Raw genomic sequence first — 16,828 nt, forward strand, 5'->3', positions numbered from 1 at the left:
AAGCGTTGTCGTCCTCAACAACAGATTTAAAAATGTGCTTTTGTTGTGTATCCCTACACAGCATGTTGCAACGATTCTGATATTTTTTATAATTTAATTTATTCTTATCAGATGGATTAGACTTATATTTCGCTTTTGCCAAATTTTTTCTTATGCTGGAGTTCTTTAATTTTGGGAGTCATCCAAGGTGCTGGTAAGAGCTTTATACGTATACGCCTAATAGGAGTATGTACGTCGTACAATTAAGTCAGAAGAGAGTTAAAAATATTAACCTGCTCATTAACCGTAACTCCGTACTAAGCTTCTAGCCACTTTATTTTAGCAGCATCCTCTCGCAATTGCTCCACACACATTCCTCCGAAATTGCGTTGCAGGTGAATTCTAGGTTTAGCTCTAGGAGGTCTAATTTTATAAGAAAGGAAGAGGAGATCGTGGTATGAAAAAGCGAGTGATGTTGCACTCGCTTTTTCATTGCCCATGTTTTTCAACATGAGCAAGCGATGACACAAATATCAGATCAAGTAAAGAAGGGGTGGAATTTGGAAAGGAGTGAGTTGCAGAAAGTGGCAGAACATTTAAGTTAGCACCATTGATGATAGAAGATAGGCGTAATGATCGAGTATCGTTCTTGAGAAGGTAAGTATTAAAGTCACCCATCACCACGGTATGAGTGTACAAAGGAGTAAATGACTCTAGCAAGTTCTCAAAAGATAGAAAGTAATCAATATTCTGCGACGGACAATAGTATACACCCAGGAGTAACTTAGAGTGAGAGAGAATAACTTCAATAAAAAGGTGCTCTGGCTCTCCAACTGTATTCGAATTAGAGGAGCTTACAATAGAAAAGGGTATATGTGGTCTCAGATAAATGGTAACACCCCTACCAGTTCTTGCCATACGATCATTACGGATCAGATGGAATCCAGGAAGGGAATATGCTGTCGAAGGCAAACACGGCTTAAGCCAGAATTCAGAAACTAAAATTGCATGTAAATTTTTAATTTGAAAAGAGGATAACATGTCCGGATAATGTGCTGGAATACTCTGCGCATTTATATGTATAATGTTAAAATTATTTAGGTCGGAAAATTGGGAGTCAAGGGAATCACAAAGAGAAGGAGGAATACTGTAAAAACTACAGTCAGTGTTCGAGTCATCGGATGATGAGGAAAGAAAGGAATCGTTGACGCTCTCATTTACTGCCATTATTGTAATAAATATAAAATACCATATATGTAGAAAAAGTACTAATATATAAATAAATACAAATAAATAATAAAATAAAAACAAAAATATTAATAATAAATAAATTTGATAATAATAATAAGTATATTACACAATAAATGAAGAAATAAATAAGTAATAAATATTATGTGTACCTTTAAGACTAATGTAGCATGTTCATAACCCGCCAGTTAGCATCTCAAAAGAAACAATAAAAAAGGAAGTTTCACTTAAGGTCAACAACAGAACCATAGTAACTAACAGAAATAGGAGAAGGAAAAAAAAAGCTAATAAAAAGAATACAAAAGTTAATAGTGTAAAATAATATCTTTCTTCTCCCATAATATTCTTAATAAATTTTTAATCTACAACACGAACTCACTTTTTAATCTACGACATTGGCATTCAACATTGACATTTGACAATGACAAGTGGATGTATTTAACGACGCGAGACACTTAACATTAGGCATGGGTAATATCGCATTGAAGCGATATCGTATCTATATATTTTAATATCTAGATATTGTATCGATTCTATGGTACTCGGAAATCGAATCAGTACTAGATGATATCAGATTAATATTAATATTTGTGTTTATCGCATATATTATGTATTGGTTTATTTTTGTTATTGATAATAACATGGTTAAATAAGTAAATATTTGTTTATTAATAGATATGTTGCAGTTCCGAATTTGAAAATCAGTGAAATGAACTTTCCTTCATACTTTTTTCAGGCTGACTGACTGCGTAATAGCGATGTTTTTCTGTAATGACGGCGTATTTAAAAGTTCATTTCTTCGTATATACATCTCTTTTAACTGTTGTCGAAAGAGTATAACTCGTATCTCTTTTGATCTAATTTGACTTTTAAAAATATCTGTAAAATGCCTGAAGAGCCCTTGTCTTTTTTGCCTACAGTTGAATTTATCGAAAATTACGCTCGTATTGGGACGAGACAATTCTTCATTGTATTTAACACAAACATTAATCTAACTATAAATCATTCTTTAAAATTACATTTAATGAATATTAACACTTGCCTTAAATACCTCATTTCCTTGAAAAGTTCAATACAATATGTACATTATTTGATACACATCATAAATTATTATATACATCTACCTAAACAAGAAAAAATACATGAGTTACGAAAAACACCTAAAATTTAGAAAAAAAAAGCGAGTTATTAAATTACAAAGCTAACAACGCGACCGCGAAAACATAAAACGAAAATAAAATAGATCATAAAAATAATAGCAATTTCTAAAATAACACCCAAGGTCAAACAACCGATACCAGTAAAAATATCATAATATCCTTAACGGTTAAAATATCTAGATATCCGTAGACAGAGAAACTAAACTTTGTTTCTCTGTCTACGTAGATAACGAATATCCGATATTTTAAAAAATATCAACAGATAACCTAAACGTGAGTCGTATTTATGAATTGTTCTGAAACCGATTATATTTTTATTAAATCAAATACAATATAGAAATATGTAATTATTAAATATTACTTGCGCAAACTATTTATCATTAAGAAGAAAAAAGAGATATCACATATATCACTCTTTTATGTCTCGCTCAGAGCCAGAACAGGACGAAGTAAGCAAATGTAAGAAGCTATTTGTGATTGAGCTAGGTGGTAGTGTTACCAGACGTCACATAATAAAAAACCATATTACAAATATACTCAAAAATAGCTGTGACGCAATTACTGTACTATAATTTCCAAACTTTTTAATTTAAATAAGACAATTATGTGTACCAATATTTTTCCGTGAGATTTTAAAAATACTTGTTGTATTATAAGTTCGGCGGCTCGACTACTGCGATTATTAGACACTAAAAGATTAATTCTAATAAAAACTTATTTAAAAAAATATAAAAAACTTTAATATTTATACTTCAATATAAACTATCGATATGTCGTTCAAAAATATTCTATAATTATAATAATCATAAATAACATAATAATAATAAATAGTACTAAATATAGATATTTCTATAATCCTACTCGCGTTCGCGCCTACTCGTTTGACAATTGATATTTACAAATTTACAACGATATTCGATATCGGATATACTGTATGCAGAGTATACAAGACCGATATCGGTGGATATCCGAATATTATAAATACTGTGCGTGCGCTTCGATATCTAGATATTAGATTTACTTTGTATCGCCCATGCCTACTTAACATACAAAACAAAAGAGTAGATATTAAAAACAAAGCAAACTACAGAAAATAGTAACAATTAATAAGGATAAATATCGCAAGAAAGTTAAAAATCAACTATTACTTTTTAATCATCCTTTTAGTGCGTGAAATAGTCACCTTGTCACCTTTAGACTCGGTAGTTTTCATCTGAACGGGAGACTTCACATTCGACGAGCATTGAATAGCATTGAGATCCGACAAACATTCGACTTTATGCCGAGTACCATCTTGAGCTATGATATATATAAAGCCATCCCGTGTCCAGCATTTGTCAATACCGAAACGAGATCTTGCTTCAAGAAAGACATCATGCCTACTTTTTGTTAAAAATTCCGATTGCGTGACTCCAGTTCCTTTAAATTTTGTTTTGGCGAACCATATTTTATCTCGCATCGTGACGTCACAAAACTTGACTACAATAGGTCTAGGCTTCTTATCATTAAAACGACCTAAGCGGTAGGAATTTTTTTATACATGTACTGGAAAAATTCGGCAGAAGTAGATGTTGAACTACGAGACCAGTGGCGCGGGATGTTGTTTCCTCTGACTTCGTTTCTGGAACTCCATGTAAAAGAAGCATTCTTCGTCTTCTACGCATTTCCTGACGATCCATCTCTCTTGCAAGAAACTCAACTTGTCGCTGCAATGTTTTAAGTGCAGAAATAATAAATGACTTAAAGGTTGTGAATTCTGAAGCCAGAGAAGAAGTTGTAGTAAGCGAGGAAGATTTTTGTAGATCTTGCTGGAAGTCATTCATTTTGTTGTTAAACAATTCTGTCATGGCAGACAAAGACTCTTTAATGGTTTCCATAATGTGCTGTTGTGATGTAGTAGTGATGATATAGAGTGAAATTATACAGGAGAATACTTGCTGAGGGGTAATGAGATGCTACATATGTTTAATCTATAATAACATTCACTTAAAACAATTTTTCAAATAAAAGTTTATGAGAGCAAACAAAAGGTTGACTATATTGATTTACTCCTACCCGCCAAAAAAAAGAGGTAGCCATCGTTCAAGTTTTTTTATTTTCCCGATTTGCTTCAAGTGGATTAATACAGTTTTATCACTTACCCCGATGCCTGCACCTATCTCTGAAGTGCTTTGTGATGGATCCGCTTCCACAATAGCCTTTAATTTTTCATTTTCCACATTGGTCTTCGGCCATCCACGGGGTTGGTTCTGAAGGTCGAAATTTCCAGAACGAAAACGTTGAAACCAAAAACGTACCGTGCTTTCTTTTGCGACACCAGCGCCGTACACATCATTAATCCTTCGAGCTGTTTCTGCAGCACTGGTGCCATGGTAGAATTTGTACTCGTAAATATACCGTTATTTCATGTTTTCCATTGTGCGGTAATAAGCGACACTAAAGAAAAAAATAATGAGGAAAAACCAAATGAATGACTGTTTTCAAAACTCAAATGTACCAGCTAAATGAATTTATAAATTTGAATTTGGAATTCTTAACCAAAGAGGAGATATTTCAGATCAAATTGGTCAGTGCGACAAAACGCTAATTTCATATGTAAGGACCTAATATTAACATTAAATTTATATCATAACCTGGTATAATGAAATAGTATAAAAGTCATATTGCAGTTTATTATCTGCGTAAATAAGCCAGGATATATACTTTGAAATGTGTCTTAAAAATGTAAATGTCATATAAACCTTAGAATATTTTGCAAGTTTATACGCGTAAGCGACATTTTATGTGAAATCACGTTCCTAGCAACCGAGGAGAATGGTTTTTTATGTATTTTTTATAACCTTTTTTTCTAGAGAATACTGATTTATAAGTCTTACTTATTCTCATAGATTATGTCACAGCGTTTAATTTTTTGAATACAATTATTCTGTTTTGATTAAAAATATTGAGATCTCCACTCTTGCAGTTTTAATAAAATGTCCGCCATCATGAAAGAATGAAATTTAAGTGATTACGTTCAATACTTTCGTTTCTATAACATCTTTGTTTTGATAAACGCTATTAGAAAATAGAAAAAATGTCTTGGTTACTTATAAAGCCGGCTCTCTACACTCGCAACGTTCCCTTTGCACCACGAAAGTAAAGCGGGTGTAAGAATCGAAAATTATTATTCATCTAATTTTAATGCAATCAAACTAAAATAGTAACAGCTCGTGACTGGCCAAAAGCCCTGGCCCATGCTGGTTTATTACAGTATGTCTAATCATTACTAGATAAAAGAAGAAGTGTAAGAAAGTAATGATATAGACAATCTAGAAAGTACCTCAGTCTGTGCGTTTTCTCGACTAATCCACTGAACCGGTTTTAATGAAAGTTGGTATGAAGCAAGGTTGAGCAAAATTTAGTAAGGAATATGGTATAGTTCAGTTATTCAATTTAATAAATATTTAATAGGATAGTAATGTATTTATAAGTAGTTCTTTGATGTAATAAATTACGTAAAATGATTTATCGTCTTGTTAATTTTATCGCTTGTGGAATAATGTTAAAAATAATCATAGGACATATGTAAAATAGTATATCAAAAATTATATCATCATGTTTCCTTACGGTGTTTTTTCGTCGAGTTTCAAAATTAATTATGAACATATATTAAGCTCCTGTAATCCCAGTTCTGAATGTCCGATTTGTAATCTCGACCCGCGGTTAACACCCACATGTGCTATCCATGAGTGGATAAGACTTTTAAAGCTGAATAATATTTTAAAATAAAAGATCGTATTAATAAAAAAAAAATGCTAAGTAAGGAATGTTTGCAAATTTTATTAATTTAATTAGTTTATTTAATTTAAAAAATTAGACACGCACATAAGCTCACTATACGTAATGACATACATATGAATACACGCTCCAAGTATGGATAAAAAAAACCATCTGGACTAATCGGTCTAATTTATTTACTATTATTTAGAAGTGGAAAGTTACATTAGCAATAATGTTGTATATCTACGAGAAAAAAACATTTTTCTTTAAACGTTTGTCCTTTGTCATTATTATTTTTACGAGACGGCTTAATTTTTCCAAACGAACAATTTACATAATATTCATATTAGGAAAACTTACTAAGGTATTCATTGTGTTTAATTTTATTTTTTTAGATCAATACGTACGTTTACCCGTGTTTTAAGTTTTTTATTTACATTATGATATTGAATATAATTTCAGCCGGAAGAAATATATAATAGGTAAGTTTCTTTAAGTATATTTTTAACAAATATACACATTTTATTAAATTTTATTTTATACTCGGTAGGCGGACTGGCAAATGGACCGTCTGTGGTAAGGGGTTACCACTGCCGTTAGACAATGATGTTACATCAACAATGCGTCAACCTTGGGAACTAAGAAGTCACGACCTTGTGCTTGTAATGAAATTTCACTGGTTCACTCAACCATCAAACCGGAACGTAACAATACTTAGTACGCTGAGTGGCATAAGAAGTAATGATGAGTGGGTAGAAACTGTATGGGTAGGGTTTGCACAAAGCACTGGCATTAAATAAAATTTAAATTCGATTTTATCTGCGTTTTCTTAGACTACATTTATCATATATAATAAAGAAAGCGATATTTTATTGTTAAAAGATTTTAATAAGGAACTATTTTATCAACCAAGACAAAATACCACTATTTTCTCTTTTAAATAAACTATTTTTTATCAAAAACTTGATATCTTATATATATATAAATTTGAAGTGTAAGAGTGAACGAATTAATTATTTTTCACATTTAATTACTTTAAACTATAATATGGCTATGATTTAAATGAATATAAACTTCATTTGGATTCTTCCTAGTTGTGGTTTCGCTGCTAATAAACGCAGAATAAACAGACGCTTGGAAAACAAACATATTAAAGTTCTATTTATACATAACGATATGTAACATATTATTTTAGAAGTTATTATAATTATAATAATTAGGGTTTTTTAATATAAATAAGGTATGCTTTTACAATTCAAGCTTCAAATAATGAAAACAATATCACACAGAAGTTTTTTTTCATATAAAATTATAATATATACGAAGAATTATGTAAAATTATAATGTATTTGCTGATTTTGTCTTATAAAATTAGCAAAACTAATTAAAATTTAGAAAAAGAATTTTGTTATGAAATATTTAATAAATTATTTATTATTCAACAAAGAAGTGAGTTGGTTGAATTACTTAATTAACAGATAAATTATCAAACAGGGAGGTCGCCTTAATTCCGCTTTTACTAATAGAATTCGCTGTAAAGAATCAAAAGCCTTTTACAAAATTAACTACCTAAAACCAGCAATTTGTTTTTGACATTTATTAACTTCTGTAAAACGAATTTTCACCAGAAAGATTTAAAATTACTTAAGAGACAATGTTATAATATAAAGTTACTTTAGTTCCGAAAAAACCACTAAATGAATACTAGGTAGATATGTAACAAAAAATTAACACTGTTCGTGAACAATGAAGTCAGTAATTTGTTTACTTGACAATGTATTGAGCTTATATCATTAAATACAGTTGTGAACATTTTAAACACACTTATATAACGCACGTGTTCTTAAAGTTACAAAAACTGGTGACTTTGTTAACAATGTCGATTTTGAGTATCGAAATATTTTTGTAGATGTACATTTTTATAACGCAGCCATTTTACGTCTGAATGTGTAGTTTTGTTGACTTGTAATTGTTTTACTGTTTTTGCATAAAGAAAACCAAAGTTGAAACAACTTTATTTAAAGTCAACTCTCAATTAATTAAGAAACTTTTGCGCTGAAATTATAAATGCTCAAAAGAAAGAGGAATTCGAGTCAGACGCAGTTTTAGCAATTACCTTATTAAACAGAAGTTATTTAAGTTAAATTGATTAAAATAATTACTTTCTGATGTACGAAAATGTTTCGAATAAATAAGAACATATTTTAATTGCTTTATCTACATTTATTATTGTATATATTACTTTATTTACATAGTTGCGTCGCCTTCAGTTTGCCATATTAGTAGATGTTGCAATATGAGTTACATTTATAAAATATCGTTTTCGTCAATGAAAGGACTATTTAACGCAAAAATTTGAATCGGACTAACAGTCACTAAGATTATAGTATTTAACTATACAAACTTTGTAACTTTATTATATAAACGTACTGTTTATTATATAAACTAAATTCGTACGGGTCATATTAGGATTTTAATCAATGAGATATAAACATTCGCCAACCGATTTATTCGTCCGTACACTGGTTTTGGTTGGTACACTGGTTACATTGGTTGGCGAATGTGTATATCTTATTGATTAAAATCCTAATATGACCCGTACGAATTTAGTTTATATAATAAACAGTACGTACAGTATAATAAATATATATTATAAGGATTTTTCTTTGTGACAATTAAACTAATCTACAGTTGTAATTTTTTTTTCTCTTTTTTTAACATAATTAAAAATGGTTACAGCGAGTCTATTAAAGACAGATATATGTTATCCCGGACTTATATCCCTTTTTTTAAATAAATTTTTATGAGGAACAGTTTAGCCGTACTTTATTCTCGTGCAACGTTAACTATCCACGCCGTGGAAGCTCTCAAGACGCAGGAATTTTTCGGACTTGTCGAATTTTTCGGAGTTGATGAATGTCATCATGACTTTGGCTGATTTAAATTTTATGTACCTTTTAAATGCTGAATGAATTTTTCAAATAGGTGACATGGGTCCGCACATAGAGTGAGTTAGATGCACAAATTCACATTAACATTCACATTAAGTTCGCGCTCTCTCTCTTTATAATGTTACGTATAGATATATATTTCCTATTTCTTAATTGTAAGAGCTCTTTTATGATAACTATTTGCAATTATCGAAACCTTAATCAATAAAATAAGTAATATTATAAATTGACCAATTGCATTGTGCAATAAAATCTATTAAAGCTGTCCACATCCAAAACACACAGATTTGTAAGCCTCTTATAATATTTATTTTTTTATTAGGTAAAATGATTAGAATAGAATATGCTTTATTGTACACCAAAAGAGTTACAGAACCATTTTAAACACAAACACAAAAGAAACGAAAACTATTTTGTACAAAAGGCGGTCTTATCGCTAAAAGAGCGATCTCTTCCAGACAACCTTTGGGTGAAGGACATGAAATAAATAAATAAATAAAGCGGTAAGGAGGTGTACTAATCATGATTTTAAAATGAATTTAAAATATGTATTTCTACTTATATTAATAACTGTATTTATTATGAAAAAAATCGTTACCAATCCCCTTTTATTACAAAATATATTATGTATTGTTTATTTATAATGTATTTGCGACATTATAAATAATTCAGAAGTAAAAAAATCAATCACTACGTGATTTTGCAACTATTTTAAATTTTTTTAGCTGACATTTTAATTTTGATTAAAATAATTTAAAAAATAATTCTTATACTATCTAAAGAAAGGAACTAAAAAACTTTTGAAAAAATAAAAATATTAATCAAAAAAAATTTGTTGTTTAAAATTTTAATTAGAAGCTAAAGTTTCCGCTTATTTCATATTTATTGAAACGGATAAATATGCATTACGTTGTTATTGTTCGAATAAGTTTAATAAATATTACCACTTAAGCGCCAATTTATGGGGGTAAATCCCTTGAAGCTGTAGAAAATGTTAACAACTAATCGTTTTCCAAAATATTGCTCGTAGAGATGCGGGATCGACGCTGAACCCTTATTATCATTTAACATAAACCTTTACATTTATCACATTATGTGTACAATAAGAATAGAAAATTTAGATAATAATAAGATTATTTATTTATATTGCTTTTTAATAGAGAGAAACTTTATGGTCAACTCTTTACGTGGCGTAGCGTGTTTGTATCCATATATAATCCGAATACAGAAATGTGTTGAGGACATATTTCATTATTTTTGCTACTTGATATTTGTTTTTACTTGTCGGTTTTTGCTTATATATCTAAGGAGTCAATAAAAGTATTTCATGGCACAGCAAGCGATGACCATTCACACTTGGTCCGCTCTTACGATCATCGATTTGTGAATAAGCAAATGTTTTGACCAAGGATGATGCCAGGATTTGTATGAACTCTGGTCTCACCATCCAATAGCAACGTGCGACTTATTGGATAGGCATTTTAAGCTGAACAAAAGTTACTATAACGTTAAGTTCCAAATCTTAATCCGTTGAGAGTTGCTTTATTAAATATGAAAAGCATTAGCAAAAAGCAATAAAGTAACAGCCAAGTAATTCGTATTAGTCTGTACTTGGTTAACACGTGTTAACAATTAAAAACTAGTACTCTCTTTAATTTATTGAGACTTTTGAGCTGAGACTTCGCTTAGGGTTCGCTTCGCTTTCGCTCACTTTTTCGGTTTGATATAATAATAGAATAACTGTAATAAAATTATTACAATTATTCCATATATTATTAATTTTCCTTTTTTGAACAAAGTGACAAAATAACGTCAACATACGTTATTTTTATATTCATATTGACAAAAATACTAATTAGTGGCTTGTACTAAGTCTTTGAAATTTTGTTGTGAGTTTAGCAAATCTATAAAATAATAAAATTAAGTTCTAAGGTTATTGAATAGACGTGTGATCAGTAGGTCCATTCATTCAAAATAACTCGTTGAAAAACATTATCCTGAAATGTCAGAAAATGACATCTGGGTAAATGACAGAAAATGACGTCTGGGTAGGTACCACCCAATCATCAGATATTCTACCGCAAAACAACAATACTTGATATTGTTGTGTTCCGGTTTGAAGGGTGAGTGAGCCATTGTAATTACAGGCACAAGGGACATAAAATCTTAGTTCCCAAGGTTGGTGGCGCATTGGCTATGTAAGCGATGGTTGACATTTCTTACAATGCCAATGTCTAAGGGCGTTTGGTGACTACTTACTATCAGGTGGCCCATATGCCTTCCTATTCTATATAAAAAAAAAAACTTTTATGTCGGGGTCGCATACATCGCGATAACGCGAAGATTCACGGTATCACGGTGTATAAAGCTAAATTTTCCCGAAGTCTTCGGTATTAAAGTCACTTCGTTCCGCTGTCGGAAAGCTCTCGCGCATCAAAGGCTTTTATCGCGTTGAGCTTTGCTTGAACGGGTGTATTTCAGTCAGATACCTATAGCATTGAGCGGCGTTTGTATAATTTCAATATGGATAACGTAATTAAGCGGTACAATTTTAGAGCTTTTATCAATCTTTCTTATATATAATCTTCTTATATCCTTCACTTCACCCGGAGGCGTATTTTTTTCGCATGAATAACATCTCGCCACATACGTGAGATACGAAGTAACTGCTTACGGAATAGTAAGCCGGCAATGCTGACTTCACACTGTAAGTTTTTGTATGTTATATTTAACTAACAAAGTTAAAGTCATTATCTAAACAAATGTAGCGAGATGGCTCAGTGGTAGGAGCGCGTGAATTTTAACCGATGATCGTGGGTTCATGTACCACTGAAATTTCATGTGCTTAATTTGTAATTATAATTCATCTTGTGCTTGACGGTGAAAGAAAACACTATGAGGAAACCTGCATGTGTATTTTTTCACTGAAATTATGCCACATGTGTATTCCACCAACCCGCATAGGAGCAACGTGGTGGAATAAGCTCCAAAACCTTCTCCTCAAAAAAGGAGAGGAGACCTTAGCCCAGCTGTGGGACATTTACAATCTACTGACTTGTAAATGTCACATCGATTAAAAACTTTCCTAGAGATAATCTGAAAATGGAACCAGGAACAAATGGCGAAACTTTTTAAGTGTTACTATTTACTACCTCAATGGTCAGTACAGTCTTTCGAGTTTAGGCTCTATGCTATTGATCGATGAGTCAGATACAGTGATAACCAAGATATGTTGTATACATAATTGTTGTCATATTACAAGAGTTCGGAAGTCATTGTCATTTAATGAGCTGAATAGAGTAACTATTGAATTTTTTATCTCCCATGGTAAAATGTTCATTCTAAACGTTATTACGTTCATTGACATGGTACTTTAAACATCTAATATAGTTTATTTACATTTAACTATTATTTTAATAAAAAAGAACCATGACAATCATGAAATTAACCTGAATAAACAATAAAACTATATTATTTAATGTCACAAATCGTAGCAATGATGCGACAATAACAACACAACGAGCAATAATTACTACTGGCAATGTTTGAATAAAAATGTACAGTTAAATAACTCTTGCGAGCTTGAATTACGTTTATATTAATCTAGAGCAAATTATCGTATTTTTATGATTAATTAAAGGACCCTTGATATTAATAATATCAAAGTTCAGACAAAGTAATTCTTAACTGTTTTGTATATGGCTTATCACTGATTCATCTACATATACAAAATTTGTTACTCTTGTAAGGTAAGTTAATGTTATTACATATGTATACACGAGAACAGATTATACCAATTATTATTTTTATAATAATATTTCATTACATAAGCGAATTTAAGCTGTATTTAATGGGTTAATTGCTACTGCCCAGAAGGAAAAGGTTTTGTAGGTACTTGGATAGAATGCATAACTCCGTTTTTTTTCTCGCTCAAAAAATACATTTCCGTGTTTCACCTACGTGAAATGAGGCGTGGCGTATATGGGACTTATAGGCGCCGAGTGCACCGTAATACTTACTAAAAACCAACCACATACTACCGTGTCACCCCGAAGCTTTCTAGGTGATGGGCTTTGTGCGGGATCGTGTTGATATAATGCAGCCGTGGCCCTTCCCTTTCTGTGCACACCTCGTTAGTGCGTACGGCAGCGCGAGGCCCTCTCAGCTGCCGTCCTCCTCAGGATCATTTGAAATAGGACACTCGAGGCCCCGTCCCCATATGTTTATGTTACATTGGAACCCTAAAAATTTTAATTTTTCAATATTTTAATTTTTATTAAAATATTGTATCTATTTTACCTAATCTAACCGGTTTATAAAATAATTTACGGTTATCGAATCGGCATTCATTGTTTCGACATTTATTATCTATGCTGTTTGAGAGATGGCAGCACTACGTTGTTCGCCGGTCGGTCGTCTTTTTGATCGTTGAGCAGGCGCCGGTCGCTTACCGACGCCTGTCAGTTTTAAACAATTAAATATATTCCTTTTTGTAAGTGAAGTTGAATATAGTGGATTATTGGCATTGAATATATTGTTTGTACATTTCGTATATTGGTTTTTAAATTCGTTTCAGATTATATACAAAGTTATACTAACGGAGGGTTACCTACGTCATCTACTTTGTAAAACGTATTTGAGAGGTTCGGGTTACCAAACCGTAAGTAAAACAGAGTGTATTCGTTTAGTTGAGGCATATTGTTCGTTATTTGAGTAGTGCTTAATCGATTCTTCGTTTAATTCCAGTCTTTGTATCAAAACCGTGCCACGTGCAACATAAGTCATATATTGTCTTATTTCTACATATTTAAACACTTCTGAGGTGAGTTGATGCATAAATTACATTATATAATCATTATACCACGTGGTCAATTATTTATTATTATCAATTTCTTCGTATTTTATTCAAAAACTGAACATAAACTTTTTCAATGTACTAGGTGACCTGGGTCGAACCCTCATGTGATTCGAATTGCTTAAAAGTTTTGTTTCATTAATTTAAATATAGTTGTTGCTTTTTAATATTATTTTATTGCTAATTAAGCAATAATTTTTCATATTCTGACACTTTAAAAGTTAACTTTAATAAACTCAGTTGTCTAGGTTACTACTTGGTTTTAATAACTTATTTTTCTCTGTAAAAAAAAATCTGTAAAAAAATGCCCTAGACACAGGTCTAGGGCATTATTAGGAACTTCTTAGTGTTTTTGCAAGATAGGTAATAAGTTGTTTGGTTCACAGGGAGTGTTTATTTTTCTATAATTTTATATAAACTATGTATATTGCATTACAAAGTAATATAATATTTTTCGGTGGACCCAACAGAGGTATTGTTGCTGATTTGGAGCTGTTGCAGGCTCTGCTGTTTTATGAAGGAGGGGTGCTTGTCCAGTGGCCTGCTGTTGCTGCTGCAGGCCATGCTACTATATTTGCTGCTTCGCACTGCTTTTATAAATTTTATAATCTTTATGATGAGTTTTATTAATGTGACGGTCTTGGTGGAACGAACCCCGTACACACGAGAACCCCGTGACAACATACGTAACATCACTGAAAGCGGTGTCCCGGTCCACACCACAGTGGTGTCACATCGTCGTCGTTTCCCATCCGATTTTACACAGGTATTCTCCAAAACAACCATGACCTGCGTAAGTGGGAAGGGAAGGTGACTCATCGCTTTCGTATCATCCTCTTCGAAGGCTGGTAGGACCGCTCCAACGCGTTTGCGTGCGTACCGTTCTTCGCAGAGACGGTCACGTCACGTCGCAAGAGCCCTCCAGTGTTCCTGCCGCTTCTTTGTCTTGTGCGCACTCAGTGGGGGTCAGTATCAGTCCAGAGTAAGGAAGTTTCCGCTGTTATACGCCCGAGCCTATTAAAACATGTAAATCCCTTGGTCTTGTGCCTTCTCTGCGGTCGTGTCACATTGTTGCCCCATCGAATTATGAGAGTGATGTAATACAGATGTGCACTATAATATTATATAAGTCGAGATGGCCCAGTGGTAAGAACGCGTGAATCTTTACCGATGAACGTGGGTTCAAACCCGGGCAAGCACCTCTGAATTTACATGTGCTTAATTTCTGTTTATAATTGATCTCGTGCTTTTCGGTGAAGGAAAACATCGTGAGGAAACATGCATGTGTCTAATTTCATCGAAATTCTGCCACATGTGTATTCTACCAACCCGCACTGGAGCAGCGTGGTGGAATAAGCTCCAAACATTTACAGGCTGTTACTGTTACTGTACTATAATATTTCCAGAATTAATTTACGTAAATATCAATAAGACAATATGAGACAATTTTATAATTCCGAAATGTGTTTGCAATTTGATATTGTATTAATATTCTTGTATTTGGATTTTTATTATTTAGTTTTTACAGTTTATTGAAATATTATTACATTAATTAAGCGGTTAATATTCATTTTCTTGATTATATATATATATATATATATATATATATATATATATATATATATATATAAAACTAATATTACCCGTGTTGTAGTTGAGTCTATACTTGGCTGTGATAAAGAAATAAAGTCAGTTGTCAAAGAGTTGATGACTATAATTTACAACAACCCGTATCCATCAATTTATACAAATTGAATTCAAATATATGTCAAAAAATAGCTGCAGTTATTATGTTAAGAATTTATTTTCTTATACTATGAAATATTTCGAAACAAGTTTAAAAGCTTAAATTTTTTAACAATAATTAAAATAATCCCACACGAGTATTGAAAAATTAAAAGTAAAATGGCATAATAGTCTCTTGGGTATAGTTGTGTGCCGTGTGGCGTACTGTCGTCGTTAGCAGCGCAATCACAGCGTTTATTTTCAGTGTCACGTTCCTAAAGGTTCCCAATTACAACTGTACGTATTATGTATGTCTGGTATGCAGTGTAAGTGTGGTATGTAGTATAAGTGTTAGTTATGTTATTTTTTACTTTACTAGAAAAATGAATATAAAACCGCTTGGAATATATTATTTTTTACTTAGAGTTACTCGTTTCTACGATATTTTGTTATTGTTAGTTCAGTTTATCTGGAAGGAGGAGGTACAAGAAGTATTGTTATTATAGCATCAAAAGTTTAATACTTGAAACGATTGAATTATTAATTGAAATTGGTAAAACTTTATATTGAGCTAGAGGGACTGCAGCCTTTATTAAAGAGAATAAATTCAAACTTTGTGTAAGTTAGCTCAAGATAACACACGAAGTAATATTTACAAATTATTTATACTCTTGATCATTTTAAATAAATTCGTTACAATATTCAAATTAAGTTGAAAAGCTGTAACATCGTAAAGCGGGCTCTAGACTTGCGTAAATACTGGTATACATTTATATTTTAGTTTCGTTACTTGACAAATGAGCATAGACGCTAAAATATGTTTACTGCTGATATACATTTTTTATATCCACAATTATGTTTATATAAAGTTAGTTAAATAGTAAACATTAAGCTACTATTTTCACTCGCGTGTAATGCGCGAACCATCCAAATACGCGTTCGCAATTTCACGGGTGCTTAAAACGTAGATGTGGAACCTACGTAATGTTTTATTGGATGCTCAACCTATTTCCAAAGATAAAAATCCTATACATTATACCTATTAGTGATTGTAAATGAGTTGAAAACCTTTATCGCAGTTATTTATGTTCCGTTTTCTGAAAATTTAAAATAGAAAGAAGACCGGCGAATGGGCCACCTGATGGTAA

General features: G+C 31.8%; 1 long non-coding RNA gene and 1 pseudogene across 1 annotated transcript; one reads left to right on the forward strand and one right to left on the reverse strand.

Annotated features, from left to right (window-relative positions):
- Positions 1–3,456: 3,456 nt before the first annotated feature.
- On the reverse strand, positions 3,457–4,342 carry LOC126768563 (uncharacterized; annotated as a pseudogene).
- Positions 4,343–13,690: 9,348 nt separating this feature from the next.
- On the forward strand, positions 13,691–15,407 carry LOC126768592 (uncharacterized). The gene is made up of 3 exons (XR_007669246.1): positions 13,691–13,760; positions 13,847–13,922; positions 14,426–15,407. It is a non-coding gene; the product is annotated as an uncharacterized LOC126768592 (long non-coding RNA).
- Positions 15,408–16,828: the final 1,421 nt, after the last annotated feature.

The sequence above is a fragment of the Nymphalis io genome, chromosome 5, assembly GCF_905147045.1.
Source record: "Nymphalis io chromosome 5, ilAglIoxx1.1, whole genome shotgun sequence".
Taxonomy (NCBI): Eukaryota; Metazoa; Arthropoda; class Insecta; order Lepidoptera; family Nymphalidae; genus Nymphalis; species Nymphalis io.